Genomic DNA, 1186 nt, shown 5'->3' with positions numbered 1-1186 from the left:
CCCCCCCCCCCCCCGCAGTAAATTTGTTGAATGCTTTTGTGTATTCGGCTCTGGGGAGGATCTAAGGAATAAGACATAAGTGAACTAAGGTTGCTTATGAACTATCAAAGGACAAGATAGTGCAGGAATGCTATGGAAAGTTATCTGGAGCCACTTGAGTCATGGTGCCCTGGATTAGCTTTATTTTTATCTTGAAGCATTTTTTTAAGCCACATGTTATGATTTCACACAGTGGCTACTCTATAAAGAACTTATCAGTAAAACTTGAACATGAGGAACTGGAGGGACCACTGTTTATAATACACTAAAGTCAAGAAAAGTTAAAATGAACTTTTCTTATTGAACAAATGCATGTTAATTCCAGGCTGTTACTTAAATGATTTAGTTGGATAATCATATGCTTATTTATTTATAATATTTGAGAGCCTACAATGTTCAAGGTGCTATGCCAGGTGGTAGAGTAGTAACAGTGAATGAAACAGACATGATTCCTGCCTTTATGGAGTTTCATATAATTCAGAGTATTGGAATTTAGGTCTTCCTTTGGGCAGTTGCCATTTAGACACTATGAAAGGTGTTTACACGCTAAGTTTGTGGAAGAATAATTGATGTGACTAGCATTATATCTACTAAGAAGGAGTAAAAATGCCAACTATACTGTTTTTTGTAAAATATAATTACCTTCCTCCATGTAATTACCCCTGTCCCCCTACACAGTAGCTGTCCTCTTATACCCTGTGTCATTTTCTCTTCCTTCTCGTTGTTTTGCTATGCATACTAGTGTCTTAGGATGCTTCGGGGAGTATTTTTAGGATCCTTTATGGCAGATGGAAGCAATGCTAGTTTTGTAAGAAACCATCCCCAGAATTATACTTACACTTTTGAGTATTTCTTCTATGCCTTTATTTCCATCCTGGCTGGACAGTTATCCCATTCTTGGAAGGGGGTGGTACTTGGGATTGTGAGCTGATGAGGACTGGAGATGGAGATGACAGGTGAACCCATGGGATCCTGAGAAGCAGATGGAAACAAGAGTGTTCAATTCTAGGGGATCAGGAATACACAGAAAAAACTTGCAAGCTGCGAGAAGCCTAGGTTATTTTCTCATGCTTGTACAACTGCAGTACCTGGAAAAAGACAACTAAATCTGACAGCTATCTGGTGAGCACTTGTACTTTACCATTTA

This window comes from Myotis lucifugus, unplaced genomic scaffold, assembly GCF_000147115.1.
Source record: "Myotis lucifugus unplaced genomic scaffold, Myoluc2.0 scaffold_66, whole genome shotgun sequence".
Taxonomy (NCBI): Eukaryota; Metazoa; Chordata; class Mammalia; order Chiroptera; family Vespertilionidae; genus Myotis; species Myotis lucifugus.
This window is presented reverse-complemented; position numbering follows the sequence as displayed.